Source organism: Hyla sarda, chromosome 2 (assembly GCF_029499605.1).
Source record: "Hyla sarda isolate aHylSar1 chromosome 2, aHylSar1.hap1, whole genome shotgun sequence".
Lineage (NCBI taxonomy): Eukaryota > Metazoa > Chordata > Amphibia > Anura > Hylidae > Hyla > Hyla sarda.
In genome coordinates this window covers 18,224,082-18,244,055 of record NC_079190.1, presented here as the reverse complement: position 1 = coordinate 18,244,055, position 19,974 = coordinate 18,224,082, and the positions used below count along the sequence as shown (strand labels likewise).

Below are 19,974 nucleotides of genomic sequence, written 5' to 3'. Positions count from 1 at the left end.
TTACAGGCCAAGGTTATGGGGTCTCCAGATTACAGGCCAAGGTTATGGAGTCTCCAGATTACAGGCCAAGGTTATGGGGTCTCCAGATTACAGGCCAAGGTTATGGAGTCTCCAGATTACAGGCCAAGGTTATGGGGTCTCCAGATTACAGGCCAAGGTATGGCAAAATTAGACATCAGTGTTCTTCAAACTGTGGACCTCCAGATGTTGCAAAACTACGATTCCCGGCCAGAACAGCCAATAGCTGGGAGTAGTAGTTTTGCAAGATCTGGAGGTCCATAATTAGAAGACCATTGTTCTACCTTATTCTCCATGGTTGCACTTTGTAGTTCTGCAACATCTGGAGGTCCATAACTTGAAGACCACTGTTCTACCTTATTCTCCATGGTTGCACTTTGTACTTACTACTTATTTGCTATGATACAGGAGCCTTGGTATTTGTATATCTCGTTCTATCAGCCGTACAGCATCTGACAGGAGGTTCATGCCACGTCTCAGTCAATCTGACAGAACCACCTGTATTTACTGCAGAACATGACTAAGCTCCCGCACCACTGTGAGCATCGCAGGACTGGAGTTAATATCGCACAGCTGGGGCACATGGATTGTTGTCAGTTCCTATATATCGAACATATTGTCCTTCCACCACCACCACCGCTGACTGCGCAGGCTGCCACCCGCATATTTTACGTTGTCTTCTCTTCTGCAGACATCTACAGAGATGTATAAATATTACAGAATCCCTAAGAAAGTCAATATGATCTGTGTACAGCAAAAAGGCATAAAGAATATAGAGAACATAGAACATATTTATAGAAAGTTCTTCATGAAAAGCTTGGGTTCTATCTACGCATATATTACTTTCCTTTCTTGTCCATATGAAACAGTATAGGAACAGTCATATTTTTGTATATAGGGGCAGTATTATAGTAGTTATATTCTTGTATATAGGAGGCAGTATTATAGTAGTTATATTCTTGTATATAGGAGCAATATCATAGCAGTTATATTCTTGTATACAGGAGCAGTATTATAGTAGTTATATTCTTGTATATAGGAGTAGTATTATAGTAGTTATATTCTTGTATATAGGAGCAGTATTATAGTAGTTATATTCTTGTATATAGGAGCAGTATTATAGTAGTTATATTCTTGTATATAGGAGCAGTATTATAGTAGTTATATTTTTGTATATAGGGGGCAGTATTATAGTAGTTATATTCTTGTATATAGGAGCAGTATTATATTAGTTATATTCTTGTATATAGGAGCAGTATTATAGTAGTTATATTCTTGTATATAGGAGGCAGTATTATAGTAGTTATTGTTACGCCGAGCGCTCCGGGTCCCCGCTCCTCCCCGGAGCGCTCGCTACACTCTCGCTCCCGCAGCGCCCCGGTCGGATCCACTGACCGGGTGCGCTGCGATACCGCCTCCAGCCGGGATGCGATTCGCGATGCGGGTGGCGCCCGCTCGCGATGCGCACCCCGGCTCCCGTACCTGACTCGCTCTCCGTCGGTCCTGTCCCGGCGCGCGCGGCCCCGCTCCCTAGGGCGCGCGCGCGCCGGGTCTCTGCGATTTAAAGGGCCATCAGCGGCGCAGTGGTTCTAATCAGTGTGTTCACCTGTGCACTCCCTACGTATACCTCACTTCCCCTGCACTCCCTCGCCGGATCTTGTTGCCCTTGTGCCTAGTGAAAGCGTTCCCTTGTGTGTTCTTAGCCTGTGTTCCGACCTCCTGCCGTTGCCCCTGACTACGATCCTTGCTGCCTGCCCCGACCTTCTGCTACGTCCGACCTTGCTTCTGTCTACTCCCTTGTACCGCGCCTATCTTCAGCAGTCAGAGAGGTTGAGCCGTTGCTAGTGGATACGACCTGGTCACTACCGCCGCAGCAAGACCATCCCGCTTTGCGGCGGGCTCTGGTGAATACCAGTAGTGACTTAGAATCGGTCCACTAGCACGGTCCACGCCAATCCCTCTCTGGCACAGAGGATCCACCTCCTGCCAGCCGGCATCGTGACAGTAGATCCGGCCATGGATCCCGCTGAAGTACCTCTGCCAGTTGTCGCTGACCTCTCCACGGTGATCGCCCAGCAGTCACAACAGATAGCGCAACAAGGCCACCAGCTGTCTCAACTGACCGTGATGCTACAGCAGCTACTACCACAGCTTCAGCAATCATCTCCTCCGCCAGCTCCTGCACCCCCTCCGCAGCGAGTGGCCGCTTCAGGCCTCCGCTTGTCCTTGCCGGATAAATTTGATGGGGACTCTAAGTTTTGCCGTGGCTTTCTTTCACAATGTTCCCTGCACTTGGAGATGATGTCGGATCAGTTTCCTACTGAAAGGTCTAAGGTGGCTTTCGTAGTCAGCCTTCTGTCTGGAAAAGCTCTGTCATGGGCCACACCGCTCTGGGACCGCAATGACCCCGTCACTGCCTCTGTACACTCCTTCTTCTCGGAATTTCGTAGTGTCTTTGAGGAACCTGCCCGAGCCTCCTCTGCTGAGACTGCCCTGCTGAACCTGGTCCAGGGTAATTCTTCCGTTGGCGAGTACGCCATGCAATTCCGTACTCTTGCTTCTGAACTATCCTGGAATAATGAGGCCCTCTGCGCGACCTTTAAAAAAGGCCTATCCAGCAACATTAAAGATGTTCTGGCCGCACGAGAAATTCCTGCTAATCTACATGAACTCATTCATCTTGCCACTCGCATTGACATGCGTTTTTCCGAAAGGCGTCAGGAGCTCCGCCAGGATATGGACTTTGTTCGCACGAGGCGTTTTTTCTCCCCGGCTCCTCTCTCCTCTGGTCCTCTGCAATCCGTTCCTGTGCCTCCCGCCGTGGAGGCTATGCAAGTTGACCGGTCTCGCCTGACACCTCAAGAGAGGACACGACGCCGCATGGAGAATCTCTGCCTGTACTGTGCCGGTACCGAACACTTCCTGAAGGATTGTCCTATCCGTCCTCCCCGCCTGGAAAGACGCACGCAGACTCCGCACAAAAGTGAGACAGTCCTTGATGTCTACTCTGCTTCTCCACGTCTTACTGTGCCTGTGCGGATATCTGCATCTACCTTCTCCTTCTCTACTATGGCCTTCTTGGATTCCGGATCTGCAGGAAACTTTATTTTGGCCTCTCTCATCAACAGGTTCAACATCCCGGTAACCAGTCTCGCCAGGCCCCTCTACATCAATTGTGTTAACAATGAAAGATTGGACTGTACCATACGTTACCGCACGGAGCCCCTTCTAATGTGCATCGGACCTCATCAAGAAAAAATTGAGTTCTTGGTCCTCCCCAATTGCACTTTCGAAATTCTCCTTGGACTACCGTGGCTCCAACGCCATTCCCCAACCCTGGATTGGTCCACAGGGGAGATCAAGAGCTGGGGTATCTCTTGTTTCAAGGACTGCCTTAAACCGGTTCCCAGTACTCCCTGCCGTGACCCTGTGGTTCCCCCTGTAACCGGTCTCCCTAAGGCCTATATGGACTTTGCTGATGTGTTTTGCAAAAAACAAGCTGAGACTCTACCTCCTCACAGGCCTTATGACTGTCCTATTGACCTCCTCCCGGGCACTACTCCACCCCGGGGCAGAATTTATCCTCTGTCCGCCCCAGAGACTCTTGCTATGTCTGAGTACATCCAGGAAAATTTAAAAAAGGGGTTTATCCGCAAATCCTCCTCTCCTGCCGGAGCTGGATTTTTCTTTGTGTCCAAAAAAGATGGCTCCCTACGTCCTTGCATTGACTACCGCGGTCTTAATAAAATCACGGTAAAGAACCGCTACCCTCTACCTCTTATCTCTGAACTCTTTGATCGCCTCCAAGGTGCCCACATCTTTACCAAACTGGACTTAAGAGGTGCTTATAATCTGATCCGCATCAGGGAGGGGGATGAATGGAAAACGGCATTTAACACTAGAGATGGACACTTTGAGTATCTGGTCATGCCCTTTGGCCTGTGCAACGCCCCTGCCGTCTTCCAAGACTTTGTTAATGAAATTTTTCGTGATCTCTTATATTCCTGTGTTGTTGTGTATCTGGACGATATTCTGATTTTTTCTGCCAACCTAGAAGAACACCGCCAGCATGTCCGCATGGTTCTTCAGAGACTTCGTGACAATCAACTTTATGCCAAAATGGAGAAATGTCTGTTTGAATGTCAATCTCTTCCTTTCCTAGGATACTTGGTCTCTGGCCAGGGACTACAAATGGATCCAGACAAACTCTCTGCCGTCTTAGATTGGCCACGCCCCTCCGGACTCCGTGCTATCCAACGTTTTTTGGGGTTCGCCAATTATTACAGACAATTTATTCCACATTTTTCCACCATTGTGGCTCCTATCGTGGCTTTAACCAAGAAGAATGCCAATCCTAAGTCCTGGCCTCCTCAAGCGGAAGACGCCTTTAAACGGCTCAAGTCGGCCTTTTCTTCTGCTCCCGTGCTCTCCAGACCTGACCCATCTAAACCCTTCCTATTGGAGGTTGATGCCTCCTCAGTAGGAGCTGGAGCGGTTCTTCTACAAAAAAATTCTTCCGGGCATGCTGTTACCTGTGGTTTTTTTTCTAGGACCTTCTCTCCGGCGGAGAGGAACTACTCCATCGGGGATCGAGAGCTACTGGCCATTAAATTAGCACTTGAGAAATGGAGGCATCTGCTGGAGGGATCTAAATTTCCAGTTATTATTTACACCGATCACAAGAATCGCTCCTATCTCCAGTCTGCCCAACGGCTGAATCCTCGCCAGGCCAGGTGGTCTCTGTTCTTTGCCCGGTTTAATTTTGAAATTCACTTTCGCCCTGCCGATAAGAACATCAGGGCCGATGCTCTCTCTCGTTCCTCGGATGCCTCGGAAGTAGAGCTCTCTCCGCAACACATCATTCCTCCTGACTGCCTGATCTCAACTTCTCCAGCCTCCATCAGGCAAACTCCTCCAGGGAAGACCTTCGTCTCTCCACGCCAACGCCTCGGAATCCTCAAATGGGGTCACTCCTCCCATCTCGCAGGCCATGCGGGCATCAAGAAATCCGTGCAACTCATCTCTCGTTTCTATTGGTGGCCGACTCTGGAGACAGATGTTGTTGATTTTGTGCGGGCCTGCACTGTCTGTGCCCGGGACAAGACTCCTCGCCAGAAGCCTGCTGGTCTCCTTCACCCTCTGCCTGTCCCCGAACAGCCTTGGTCTCTGATTGGTATGGACTTTATTACAGACTTACCCCCATCCCGTGGCAACACTGTTGTTTGGGTGGTCGTTGATCGATTTTCCAAGATGGCACATTTTATTCCTCTTCCTGGTCTTCCTTCTGCGCCTCAGTTGGCAAAACAATTTTTTGTACACATTTTTCGTCTTCACGGGTTGCCCACGCAGATCATCTCGGATAGAGGCGTCCAATTCGTGTCAAAATTCTGGAGGGCCCTCTGTAAACAACTCAAGATTAAATTAAACTTTTCTTCTGCTTATCATCCTCAATCCAATGGGCAAGTAGAAAGAATTAACCAGGTCCTGGGTGATTATTTACGGCATTTTGTTTCCTCCCGCCAGGATGACTGGGCAGATCTTCTACCATGGGCCGAATTCTCGTATAACTTCAGAGTCTCTGAATCTTCTGCTAAATCCCCATTTTTCGTGGTGTACGGCCGTCACCCTCTTCCCCCCTCCCTATTCCCTTGTCCTCTGGTTTTCCCGCTGTAGATGAAGTGACTCGTGATCTTTCCACCATATGGAAAGAGACCCAAAATTCTCTTTTACAGGCTTCATCTCGCATGAAAAAGTTTGCCGATAAAAAAAGAAGAGCTCCCCCCATTTTTGCTCCCGGAGACAAGGTATGGCTCTCCGCTAAATATGTCCGCTTTCGTGTCCCCAGTTACAAACTAGGACCACGCTATCTTGGTCCTTTCAAAGTCTTGTGCCAAATTAATCCTGTCTCTTACAAACTTCTTCTTCCTCCTTCTCTTCGTATTCCTAATGCCTTTCATGTCTCTCTTCTTAAACCACTCATCTTCAACCGTTTCTCTCCCAAGCTTGTTTCTCCCACTCCTGTTTCCGGTTCTTCTGACGTCTTCTCAGTGAAGGAGATACTGGCCTCCAAGACGGTCAGAGGAAAAAGGTTCCTTTTGGTGGATTGGGAGGGCTGTGGACCTGAAGAGAGATCCTGGGAACCTGAGGACAACATCCTAGACAAAAGTCTGCTCCTCAAGTTCCCAGGCTCTAAGAAGAGGGGGAGACCCAAGGGGGGGGGGGGTACTGTTACGCCGAGCGCTCCGGGTCCCCGCTCCTCCCCGGAGCGCTCGCTACACTCTCGCTCCCGCAGCGCCCCGGTCGGATCCACTGACCGGGTGCGCTGCGATACCGCCTCCAGCCGGGATGCGATTCGCGATGCGGGTGGCGCCCGCTCGCGATGCGCACCCCGGCTCCCGTACCTGACTCGCTCTCCGTCGGTCCTGTCCCGGCGCGCGCGGCCCCGCTCCCTAGGGCGCGCGCGCGCCGGGTCTCTGCGATTTAAAGGGCCACTGCGCCGCTGATTGGCGCAGTGGTTCTAATCAGTGTGTTCACCTGTGCACTCCCTACGTATACCTCACTTCCCCTGCACTCCCTCGCCGGATCTTGTTGCCCTTGTGCCTAGTGAAAGCGTTCCCTTGTGTGTTCTTAGCCTGTGTTCCGACCTCCTGCCGTTGCCCCTGACTACGATCCTTGCTGCCTGCCCCGACCTTCTGCTACGTCCGACCTTGCTTCTGTCTACTCCCTTGTACCGCGCCTATCTTCAGCAGTCAGAGAGGTTGAGCCGTTGCTAGTGGATACGACCTGGTCACTACCGCCGCAGCAAGACCATCCCGCTTTGCGGTGGGCTCTGGTGAATACCAGTAGCGACTTAGAACCGGTCCACTAGCACGGTCCACGCCAATCCCTCTCTGGCACAGAGGATCCACCTCCTGCCAGCCGGCATCGTGACAGTTATATTCTTGTATATAGGAGGCAGTATTATAGTAGTTATATTCTTGTATATAGGAGCAGTATTATAGTAGTTATATTCTTGTATATAGGAGGCAGTATTATAGTTGTCATATTTTTGTATATAGGACCAGAATTATAGTAGTTATATTCTTGTATATTGGTGCAGTATTATAGTAGTTATATTCTTGTATATAGGAGGCAGTATTATAGTAGTTATATTCTTGTATATAGGAGGCAGTATTATAGTAGTTATATTCTTGTATATAGGAGCAATATCATAGCAGTTATATTCTTGTATATAGAAGGCAGTATTGTAATAGTTATATTCTTGTACATAGAAGCAGTATTATAGTAGTTATATTCTTGTATATAGGAGGCAGTATTATAGTAGTTATATTCTTGTACATAAGAGCAGTATTATAATAGTTATATTCTTGTATATAGGAGCAGTATTATAGTAGTTATATTCTTGTACATAGGGGACAGTATTGTAGTAGTTATTGTCAGAGCCCGTAGGATTAATCGGTTCTGATGTTTCTTTTGTTTGTTTTGGTTTCTGGGCTATGCCTAGTTGTCTGACTGATCAGCTGACCTTGATGAGAGCACCTGTCTGGCTGTCTATATAAGCCTGCAGTGTGCTCTCATACCTCGCCTGCTAAAAAGGCTTCTTCCTGTAGCTAGCGTATTTACCTTGTACTCCGTTTTCCTGGTATTTGTGACTTTCTGGCTTGGGTTCCTGACTCTTCTCTTGTATTTGCGACTTGGTACCATTGACAACTCCTTTTATAGACTCAGCTAGTGGTCTTTGACTTGGACTTTGTGTGTGTTTGTTTAGTGTTCTTCCTGTTAGTTTGTGTGCTTCCTGACTGTATCCCGACCTGTGTCTGTTTTGTAGTTTATTTTGTTGAAGGGTTTTGTAGTTTATTTAGGAAGGGAAAATCACCGTGGTTTTCAAGCCACTGTTTAGGGCAGATAGGCAAGTAGGCAGAGTCAGAGGGAGTGAGTGAGATCAGGGCTGCACTCCTTCCCTGTCCATACTTGACAGTTATATTCTTCTATATAGGGACAGTATTACAGTATTATAGTAGATATATTCTTGTAGATAGAGGGCAGTATTATAGTAGTTATATTCTTGTACATAGGAGCAATATTACAGTAGTTATATTCTTATATATAGGAGCAGTATTTTAGTAGTTATATTCTTGTACATAGGAGGCAGTATTCTAGTAGTTATATTCTTGTACATAGAGGGCAGTATTCTAGTAGTTATATTTTTGTATATAGGAGCAGTATTATAGTAGTTATATTCTTGTATTTAGGAGCAGTATTATAGTAGCTATATTCTTGTATATAGGAGTAGTATTATAGTAGTTATATTCTTGTACAAAGGAGGCAGTATTATAGTAGTTATATTCTTGTACAAAGGAGGCAGTATTATAGTATTTATATTCTTGTATTTAGGAGGCAGTATTATAATAGTTATATTCTTGTATGTAGGAGCAATATTATAGTAGTTATATTCTAGTACATAGGAGCAGTATTATAGTAGTTATATTCTTGTATATAGGGGACAGTATTATAGTAGTTATTTTCTTGTATATAGGATCAGTATTATAGTAGTTATATTCTTGTATATAGGAACAGTATTATAGTAGTTATATTCTTGTATATAGGAGTAGTATTATAGTAGATATATTCTTGTATATAGGAGGCAGTATTATAGTAGTTATATTCTAGTAAATAGGAGCAGTATTATAGTAGTTATATTATTGTATATATGATCAGTATTATAGTAGTTATATTCTTGTATATAGGAGCAGTATTATAGTAGTTATATTCTTGTATATAGGTGGCCGTACTATAGTCGTCTGAGGCATGCGGTGTAGTTGCTGCTGTAACCAGAATGCCTGGCTTGCCCTCCTAGTATGTACGAGACAAACATCCATTGATTTGCGGTTCAAACAAGAGAAGAGCCTTGCAGTTCTGTTACTGAAGCCGTGCAATTAAGAAAGCCACTTTAAGTATGAATACAATCCCACTGGACCCCTTTCAGTTCACTTGTTCCTTGCCCTTTTGCATGTAATAATTGAGCTTAATTAAGCATGCATCTGATGGTAATGTTTGTGCAATATTGTCTTCAAGGAATCCATTAAACATTGATAATCTCGCATCCTCCGTCATCTGAATGGGAGGGAGCGGCCTTTTTATTGGCAAAATAGTTTTCTAATTGATTTTTGCTGCCTCCACAATAGTAGAATACATAGAGAATATGATTCATGCCGGACCGGCTACTTTCGGATGCACTCAACAGGATACTTAGATGTTTATTTTTTTCCATTGTGAAAAATGCTGTAAAAATAGAAGATAGCAGAAATTCAATAGCAATTTTTTTTTTCTCCAGAGGTTGCACATTTGCAGATTATAACAAAGACCTGCAGAGGTTTGGATAGAACAATAGGGCTGGAAAATCCGTCCTTCGTAATTTAGAAGGATGGAATGGCAAGTACGATTCAGCATTTAAAAGTGCAGGATCATGAACTTTAGCTGCAGAGACCCAGAGGCTGAATTCATGATGAAGGATACTGTTCCGGCAATACCAGTCTCTCAATTTTTCTCCAATAAATGAAACAGGTTTCTATGGCTACTGGAAAGTGGTCTCCACAATGGGGTTTGTGCTCGTATGTGATCATGGCACAAAGAGATGGTCCGGGCTTGTGCTGGTTAACGGCTGTTGGTTACTATATGTGAAGCATATAAGAGCCTTGTGGATAGAAACTCAAGAACTTGAAGATATAAAGGGGAGGGTCTACTTTGTACAATTCCTTTTGATAGATTTATTACACAGATAACCCCCCCCCCCCCCCCCTTGTTAGTTGATTGTGGGATGGGGAACTACAGTAATCATTTTATGGAAGAACTTGACGTGTTTTATCTCCCTACAGCACCGCCACAGGAGAGATTAGGTATTGCACAACCACAAATGTGTCCCATTGAATGGCACTATGGTCGAGCATGCCCACTGCTGCCATTGACTCGCTATAGGACTGCTATAGATAATTGTAGAGCCAAGAGTCCTATGGAAAATAAATAGTTGTCTACTGCTCCATTTACAAGGGACCCCTTTTCTTATGACTAGTGGGGTGTCAGTAGTTTGATCTCCACTGATCAGATCTCAACTTATCTTGAACCTAAGGGGTTCCAAGCTAAACCTCTTGATTTCTTACCGTGAAACAACAAAGCAGTGCTCATCAAGATCTTCTTTGGTTTTTGGACTATGTCCCCACATCTTTTATGGACTATGTCCCCACTCCCCACATCTATTATGACGTCATTTAAAGAGGTTGTCTTGTCCCAGAACATCATCTTTGAAAAATGAGACAACCCCAGAAATAAGCTAATCACCCCAGGTCCCATTCCCAGGATCCCTGACTAACAGCTGAGTTTGATATAGGGCAAGCCAAGGCAAGTAAGGTGTTTCACCAAGTTGGGAACTCTCTTCTATGACATCCATATGTCTCATGAGACAACCCCATCAATGTGAGTCTTTCTTTAACTGACCAACTAAGTGGTAGGAGTCATGTGTTGGTTTTCAGTCTTCTGATGGAGACAAAGAGGGGCTTTTAGGTTCTTTTGGCTGCAAAGCCCTTGTGTACTGCACAACCACTGGAATGGGGGCCAAAAACATTTGCCTTTGAGCAATTACAATGGTGTGGCCTCACATGGCAGGAGATGCTAACCCCAAATGTTGATATGCATTTTTAATGGAGGGCAGATCCTGCACTTGTGGTCCGTTGCTAAGGGCAAGCCCCAGCATAAATATGCATTCAATGGAGGATGCCTGCAACAAACCACAAGTACCATAATGGCATCCTACACCATATGAATAGGTGCGGATGTAAGACATTAAGGTTAATATAAATCGGAATGTGGGTGCACAACTGTGGTGGATGTATACAATAACATTGGCTATCCCTCAAAACTGATGTAAAATTGAGACATTAGCCGGTATATCCTTAGATGAAGGACATACCTGAGCCCGCACACCAACGCCAAGGTTTCTCAAGTGGCATGGGACCTAACACTAAACCTACCTGTGCGTCATAAGCAAAACCAGGGGCCAGTGGGCAATTACAGCAGCATTAGATCCGACTCATAGACTGCTCCCAAGTCAACTCCAGTGGGGTTATACACATACAATGGGAGGAAGGAGACAGGCCATAAGCCCCACCCAAGTAGGCTGATATGTTGCCGGCCTCACAGGTGCAAGTAATATTTGAGCAATTACAATGGTGTGGCCTCACATGGCAGGAGATGCTAACCCCAAACGTTTTGACTTTCTTAAAAGACGCTAAAGGAAGAGTATAAAATAATATTTCTGCTACTAAATAGTCAAGAAGGCCTGTGAGGAGCAGTAGCTACGTGAGGGCGCAACATCTGACATGTATTGCACCCCTCAACTTGGCCTGGCCAACATTAAATAAGTGGCTGCTTAGCATAGTAAGTGTATATTTGCCAGGCCGAATGCCATCACATCCAGCCAGGAGAATGTAATGAGAAGAGCTGGTGGCCCTTTAAAGGGTACTGCGCCCCTAGACATCTTATTCACTATCCAACGTTCTCCATGCTGTATCCGGCATTTGTTTAGAGCATTGAGTGCAGCTCCGGAGGCTCTTGACGTCACGGTCACACCCGCTCTTGATGTCATGGCCCCCCAATGCAAGTCTATGGGAGGGGCATGATGGCCATCAAGCCCCTCCTATATATTTGCATTGAGGGGGCGTGGCCTTGATATCACAAGCAGGGCATCACCATGACTTCACATGCCTCCGCCCCGCATCGTCATTCATCCGGCACGGAGCGAAGTTCACTCCGTGCACCGCATGTCTGGGGTGCCGCAACAGAGATCGCGGAGGTCCCCAATGGTGGGACCCCCGTGATCAGACATCTTATCCCCTATGCTTTGGATAGGGAATAAGATGTCTAGGGGCGGAGTACCCCTTTAAGTATCTATCTGCATACAAGCATTTGAAGTATTCCACTTCTTTGTAACAGTGTCTTCTTTCCATTAGGACTTTGCAGCAGACATTGGAGAAGGACCGGATGTCTCACCCCCGGTAAAAGATCTGCTACATTGTGTCGGATACAAATGAAACGGAGATAATTAAGATTGTTTCCCCGAATTATGACACATCAGCAGATTCCTTTTGCTGATTTGTAACATTATTGAAAGGGAAACCACAGCTTGTTGGTCCTTTCATGTTCAGTCTTATTATTGAGATAATATTCAGCACTTTTGTATAATAGTCTTACAAATAAGCGGGATAACCCAGCAAGACAAAAAGCATAAAGGAAGATCTCCAGATGGGCAACACACTCAGCCCCTTGTTACTGTCCTGGTCTCTGTGATATAACGTGTAAAGAGCAAAAGTAGATATATTGTCCAAAAGTTTGATCTTGGCCTGGCTGCCTGGGTGACCAGGTGACAAAGGATAGGACTTCATAGACTCTTCAATGGCAACAGAAGAACTTCACAGGACTAAACACAAGTGGAACTGGTTGGCTGCTAGCTACTGGGGTACATAATCTTAGACAGACTATTCCATGGGTTGCCGTATCCAGAATATCCAACATTAGGCAACCAGACATCGCAGTTATGAGTGACAGGACAGACACGAGCGTTATCTCCAGGAGCTCTGACACCAACATTGCCACAGCAGGAACTTGGACTGTAGAGCAAGAAAATCCAGAACTTGGAGGTAGGACACAGGGGACTTAAAGGGGTACTCTGCCCCTAGACATCTTATCCCCTATCCAAAGGATAGGGGATAAGATGTCAGATCGCTAGGGTCCTGCTGCTGGAGACCCCTGGGATCGCCGCTGCGGCACCGCGCTATCATTACTGCACAGAGCGAGTTCGCTCTGTGCTTAATGACGGGCGATACAGGGTGTGGAGCAGTGTGATGTCATGGCTCCTCCCCTCATGATGTCAGGGCCCGCCCCCTCAATACAAGTCTATGGGAGGGGGCATGGCGGTCGTCACGCCTCTTGCCATAGACTTTCATTAAGGGGGCGGGCCGTCATGTCACAAGGGGCAGAGCCATGACATCACGCTGCTACTTCCTCTGTATCGCCCGTCATTACGCACAGAGCGAACTCGCTCTGTGCAGTAATGATAGCGTGGTGCCGCACCGGCGATCCTGGGGGTCCCCAGCAGCGGGACCCTGGCGCTATGACATCTTATCCCCTATCCTTTGGATAGGGGATAAGATGTTTAGGGGCGGAGTACCCCTTTAAAGAGGTACTCCGGTGGAAAACATTTTTTTTTCCCAAATCAACTGGTGCCAGAAAGTTAAACAGATTTGTAAATTACATGGCAATGAAGGAGAAAGGATGGCACTCACCCCAAAGATGGACTTGCATGGATGACTTTATTGTGTGCTCGTCAACCAAAGTGCATGTGCATAGCAGCGTTCAGCGTTCAGGCAGGTGAAGGCGGGCAAGGACGCCAAGAGACCCAGCATGTAGGTAACAGCTGTCTCGCACTTCCGTGCTTCGTAAGACCTGAACGCTGCTATGCACATGCACTTTGGTTGACGAGCCCACAATAAAGTCATCCATGCAAGTCCATCTTTGGGGTGAGTGCCATCATTTCTCCTTCATTGCCATGTTGGTAGAATTCCTTCTTTTTCTGCAAGATTGAGCACCACCCTTAGGACTGTATCCACACTATACCTGTTTCACAGACGCATGTTCACTCTCAGCACAGCAGTGCCGGATAGTGTTTCTACTTGGAAGATTTGTAAATTACTCCTATTAAAATATCTTAATCCCTCCATTACTTATCAGCTGCTGTATGCTAAAGAGGAAGTTGTGTAGTTCTTTCCAGTCTGACCACAGTGCTCTCTGCTGACACCTCTGTCTGTGTCAGGAACTGTCCAAAGTACAAGCAAATCCACATAGGATACCTCTCCTACTCCGGACAGTTCCTGACATGGACAGAGGTGGCAGGAGAGAGCACTGTGGTTAGACAGAAAAGAACAACTCAAATTCCTCTGGAGCATACAGCAGCAGAAAAGTACTGGAATGATTAATATTTTTTACATAGGAGTAATTTGCAAATCTGTATATATTTCTGGCACCAGTTTATTTGAAAAAAAAAAAGAAAAAAAAAAAAGCTTTCCACTGGAGTACCCCTTTAAACACACTAGAGGTGGGACAGCAGGTCAATCAATAAAACCCCAAACTCAGACAATGGAGGTGGGACACAAGAATATTGGACTGTAGAGCATCCATGACTTTTATTATAGAAAAGCAGGACACCATAACTAGGAATGTTGGTACTCGTATGGATAACTGCTGGTCGAGGTCCAAGGGGATCTCCAAATTCTAAATCCCATAACTATGACTCCTGACTAAGGGAAATGTACTGTAGATTAGGGAAAAGTAAGGTAAATATTTCAACCATTTGAGCACCGCTGAACCCCCTACCCACATGACATGCGTCCCTGAATCCCAACCGCCATGATAAGGGATTCACCTAATTACAACTCCCCTACAAAAAATGTCCAACCAACCATTGACAAGACAAGTGATTATTACTATAGAAATGGTCAATTCAAGAACTTAGTCAAGAGTCATGACCCGTACCTCCCTGAACCTCAACCGGCACAACAAGGACCCCTAAATCAACCAACCCTTGACACACCAAATGAGTGTTATTGTAGATAAGGGGGAAAGTTATTTATTTATTTTTTTTAAAGGTTATCTGATCAAACCATAGGTCACAGCTGGTGCACCACAGAACCGCAACCTGCAAAAAAAAAAATCCCCCAAATCCAAGCTCCCAAAACTAGACAACCCCCAAACTATAAATTCTGACTAATACGTGACAAGGCGAGTGAGTGTTACCATAGGAATGGTTGAAGTTGGGTCAACATTTCGTAAGGTTGCTCCACCAGGCCATGGGTCTTGTCCAATGTAAATCCGCCCCACTCCCCCCCCCCCCCCCCCTTACCTGAAAACCTAAATTTGCACTTTTTGCACTGACTTGTATCTTAGTATTCTTTATGGGCAGGAAAAATAAATCTCTTTTAAAAGTTTTTGCCAGATACTTGGATCATTACAGGGAAAGCAGACCGTAAAAACTTTTTACATTAAATAGTTTGGCAAAGTTGAGGCCCTTTAAGTTACAGATGCTTGTTAGTTCTCTAAGATATAAAAGAGAAGATGTGTCTCAGCATGATACCTTTTTATAGTACGAGAAAAAATATATTGTGACAATCGCTGCTCATCATCTGTGAATGTGCTCCCTAGGATGCCAGATTCACCATATACTGTAAATAACTCCAGAACACCCAGAGTCGTGCAGAATGGGTAATGCGTAGGTCGCACCTTGTCATTCATTATTAGGATTAGGACATGGGGTCTGGCCATTATCTTCTTGATATCTGTATCCTATAAATAATCAAATGGGGGTGATAATGAATATTCTATTAGAGGTAAATATGAGACTGGTATAGAGTATAAACAAGTTATATTTATAAAAAGCAACAGGACCCTATTCAAGAGCATAATACTATACGGGGCTATAGGTAACAGGACCCTATTCAAGAGCATAATACTATATGGGGCTATAGGTAACAGGACCCTATTCAAGAGCATAATACTATATGGTTCTATAGGTAACAGGACCCTATTCAAGAGCATAATATTATATTGGGCTATAGGTAACAGGACCCTATTCAAGAGCATACTATATGGGGCTATAGGTAACAGGACCCTACTCAAGAGCATAATACTATATGGGGCTATAGGTAACAGGACCCTATTCAAGAGCATAATACTATGTGGCGCTATAGGTAACAGGACCCTATTCAAGAGCATAATACTATATGGGGCTATAGGTAACAGGACCCTATTCAAGAGCATAATACTATGTTGCGCTATAGGTAAGATTACCCTATTCAAGAGCATAAAGCTATATGGGGCTATAGGTAACAGTACCCTATTCAAGAGCATAATACAATATGGCGCTATAGGAAACAGGACCTTCTTCAAGAGCATAATACTATACGGGGCTATAGGTAACAGGACCCTATTCAAGAGCATAATACAATATGGCGCTATAGGAAACAGGACCTTCTTCAAGAGCATAATACTATGTTGCGCTATAGGTAACAGGACCATATTCAAGAGCATAATACTAAGCATAATACTATACGGGGCTATAGGTAACAGGACCCTATTCAAGAGCATAATACTATATGGGGCTATAGGTAACAGGACCCTATTCAAGAGCATAATACTATATGGGGCTATAGGTAACAGGACCCTATTCAAGAGCATAATACTATATGGGGCTATAGGTAACAGGGCCCTATTCAAGAGCATAATACTATATGGGGCTATAGGTAACAGGACCCTATTCAAGAGCATAATACTATATGGGGCTATAGGTAACAGGACCCTATTCAAGAGCATAATACTATACAGGGCTATAGGTAACAGGACCCTATTCAAGAGCATAATACTATGTTGCGCTATAGGTAACAGTACCCTATTCGAGAGCATAATACTATACGGGGCTATAGGTAACAGGACCCTATTCAAGAGCATAATACTATGTTGCGCTATAGGTAACAGGACCCTATTCAAGAGCATAATACTATATGGGGCTATAGGTAACAGGACCCTATTCAAGAGCATAATACTATATGGTTCTATAGGTAACAGGACCCTATTCAAGAGCATAATATTATATTGGGCTATAGGTAACAGGACCCTATTCAAGAGCATAATACTATATGGGGCCATAGGTAACAGGACCCTATTCAAGAGCATACTATATGGGGCTATAGGTAACAGGACCCTACTCAAGAGCATAATACTATATGGGGCTATAGGTAACAGGACCCTATTCAAGAGCATAATACTATGTGGCGCTATAGGTAACAGGACCCTATTCAAGAGCATAATACTATATGGGGCTATAGGTAACAGGACCCTATTCAAGAGCATAATACTATGTTGCGCTATAGGTAAGATTACCCTATTCAAGAGCATAAAGCTATATGGGGCTATAGGTAACAGTACCCTATTCAAGAGCATAATACAATATGGCGCTATAGGAAACAGGACCTTCTTCAAGAGCATAATACTATGTTGCGCTATAGGTAACAGGACCATATTCAAGAGCATAATACTAAGCATAATACTATACGGGGCTATAGGTAACAGGACCCTATTCAAGAGCATAATACTATATGGGGCAATAGGTAACAGGACCCTATTCAAGAGCATAATACTATATGGGGCTATAGGTAACAGGACCCTATTCAAGAGCATAATACTATATGGGGCTATAGGTAACAGGACCCTATTCAAGAGCATAATACTATATGGGGCTATAGGTAACAGGACCCTATTCAAGAGCATAATACTATATGGGGCTATAGGTAACAGGACCCTATTCAAGAGCATAATACTATATGGGGCTATAGGTAACAGGACCCTATTCAAGAGCATAATACTATATGGGGCTATAGGTAACAGGACCCTATTCGAGAGCATAATACTATACGGGGCTATAGGTAACAGGACCCTATTCAAGAGCATAATACTATGTTGCGCTATAGGTAACAGGACCCTATTCAAGAGCATAATACTATATGGGGCTATAGGTAACAGAACCCTATTCAAGAGCATAATACGATATGACGCTATAGGTAACAGGACCCTATTCAAGAGCATATTACTATATGGGGCTATAGGTAACAGGACCCTATTCAAGAGCATATTACTATATGGGGCTATAGGTAACAGGACCCTATATAAGAGCATAATACGATATGGTTCTATAGGTAACAGGACCCTATTCAAGAGCATAATACTATATGGGGCTATAGGTAACAGGACCCTGTTCAAGAGCATAATATGATATGGCGCTATAGGAAACAGGACCCTATTCAAGAGCCCATTACTATATGGGGCTATAGGTAACAGGAACTTATTCAAGAGCATAATACTATATGGAGCTATAAGTAATAGGACCTTTTTTAAAGTGGTACTCTGCTGCTCAGTGTTTGGAATAAACTGTTCCAAAACTGGGGCCGGTGGTGGGAGCTCCTGATGTCATAGCCCCGCCCCCTCATGGGGTCCCGCTCCGCCCCCTCAATGCAAGTCTATGGGAGGGGGCATGACAGCCGTCATGCCCCCCTCCCATAGCCTTGCATTGAGGGGGCGGGACATCATGAGGGAGCGGGACTATGACGTCACGAGCTCCCGGCGCCCGCCCCAGCGTTCGGAACAGTTTGTTCCAAATGCTGAGCAGCAGAGTACCACTTTAAGAGCATATTACTATATGGGACTGTAGGTAACAGGAACTTATTCAAGAGCCCAGTACTATATGGGGCTAAAAGTAATAGGACCTTATTTAAAGGGGTACTCCGCTGCTCAGTGTTTGAGAAAAAACTGTACTATATGGGGCTATAGGTAACTCAAGAGCCCATTACTATATGAGGCTATAAATAATAGGACCTTATTTAAAGGGGTACTCCGCTGATCAGCGTTTGGAAAAAAACTGTACTATATAGGGCTATAGGTAACAGGACCTTATTTAAAGGGGTAGTCCAGTGGTGAAAAACTTATCCCCTATCCTAAGGATAGGGGATAAGTTTGAGGTCACGGGGGTCTGACCGCTGGGGCCCCCTGAGATCTCTCTGTACGGGGCCCCGGCTCTCCGGCCAGATAGCTGGTGTCGACCTCCGCACGAAGCGGCGGCCGACACACCCCCTCAATACATCTCTATGGCAGAGCCGGAGATTGCCGAAGGCAGCGCTTCGGCTCTGCCATAGAGTTGTATTGAGGGGGCGTGTCGGCCGCCGCTTCGTGTGGAGGTCGACACGCCCCCTTCCCGCGGACTGTCGGGGCTCCGTACAGGAGATCGCAGGGGGCCCCAGCGGTCGGACCCCCCGCAATCTCAAACTTATCCCCTATCCTTAGGATAGGGGATAAGTTGTTCACCACTGGGTCACCACTGGACTACTCCTTTAAGAGCCCATTACTATATGGGGCTATAAGTAACAGGGCCTCATTCAAGAGCATATTACTATATGGGGCTATAGGTCACAGGAGTGTGACTACAAAAACCTTTTCAGATCATTTCCTTCCCCCTAAGATTGATTGGTGTTTTATACTCCAGAGCTGCATTCACAATTCTTCTGGTTGTTATTGAAAACAGTCATCAAGCTTGTCAGCAAACACACCCCTAATTCATTTTTCATTTATATTAAATACATTTTTGTATATTGTTAAACTGTTACAGGACTGTACAGTGGTCCCTCAACATACGATGGTTGTACTCACCTGTCCCCGCCGCTCCGGACCGTCACCGCTGCCCTGGATGTCGCCGTCCATCGCTGTCGCCGCGTCCCTGAGGTGTCCCCGATGCTCCGGCAAGGCCTCTGCTTCCCCGGCATCCTCGCTCTCCGTCGCCGCCATCACGTTGCTACTCACACCGCTCCTATTGGATGACGGGACGGCGTGCGCAGCGACGTGATGATGACGATGGAGAGCGCCAACGAGGCAGGGGATCCCGAAGAGGACGTGCCGGAGCCCCGAGGACAGGTAAGTGATCGTCAGCAAAGGGCACGGGGCACCGTAAACGGCTATCCGGTGGCAGCTGAAGCAGTCTGCGCTGCCGGATAGCCATTTATGCGATGGCCCCGACATACAAAAGCATCGTATGTTGATGCTGCCTCTGAGAGTGATCGTATGTTGAAATGATCGTATGTCGGGGCCATCATAGGTCGAGGGGTCACTGTAAATGGATATTGTTTTCTCTACTTTGGGATTTTAGCAAAATTTCCATTGTGTCAGGTATACAAAGTAAAATCTTCCCAGAAGCCTCTGTTGTCCCGCTGCGGTCCCAGTGCCCTTCTCTTCTGGGTTTTCTGTGGTCAATACCTCATGTTATGGCTCAGCATATTGCGGTGTAGCATGGGTTGGAAGCACCCGGGGAAAAGG

At 45.6% G+C, this 19,974-nt stretch overlaps 1 protein-coding gene and 1 long non-coding RNA gene across 14 annotated transcripts in view; one reads left to right on the top strand and one right to left on the bottom strand.

The window, feature by feature from the left end:
* The window catches only part of TENM4 (teneurin transmembrane protein 4), a 1,400,276-nt gene that overhangs the window by 697,293 nt on the left and 683,009 nt on the right, over positions 1–19,974 (top strand). The window contains exon 5 of one of the 13 annotated variants that reach the window (XM_056561273.1): positions 12,021–12,065. The exons of the other annotated variants lie outside the window; for them this stretch is intronic. The gene's annotated coding sequence lies outside the window, so the exon portion shown is untranslated. The remainder of the gene's footprint in view (positions 1–12,020; positions 12,066–19,974) is intronic. 13 annotated transcript variants of the gene reach the window in all.
* The window catches only part of LOC130358279 (uncharacterized), a 70,196-nt gene that overhangs the window by 46,488 nt on the left and 3,734 nt on the right, over positions 1–19,974 (bottom strand). The gene's annotated exons all lie outside the window — the stretch shown is intronic.